This window comes from Alligator sinensis, unplaced genomic scaffold, assembly GCF_000455745.1.
Source record: "Alligator sinensis unplaced genomic scaffold, ASM45574v1 scaffold572_1, whole genome shotgun sequence".
Classification (NCBI taxonomy): domain Eukaryota; kingdom Metazoa; phylum Chordata; order Crocodylia; family Alligatoridae; genus Alligator; species Alligator sinensis.
The window spans coordinates 528,238-528,497 of NW_005842288.1; positions in this window are offsets into that span (position 1 = coordinate 528,238).

A 260-nucleotide genomic window follows, 5' to 3' on the forward strand; every position below is an offset into this window, starting at 1 on the left:
TGTTTCTGTGGATTATACACACACAGACACTGATTGGATGATGCAGGTGCCAGAGAAATGAGCAGAGTGTTTGTATCAAACAAAATTAATCCTCTGCAACCTGGAATTATACTTCTTGGTGACCGTTTCCAAAGCAACCAATTATGAATCAGGTGGTAAAAGGGTACTTGATGCAGAGGGGAATGATGCATCTCTGCATGTCTCAGCTCTGTTCTGTGTAGACTCCCTCTTGTCCAGCTTGTAGAAAATCAAAAGAGTTA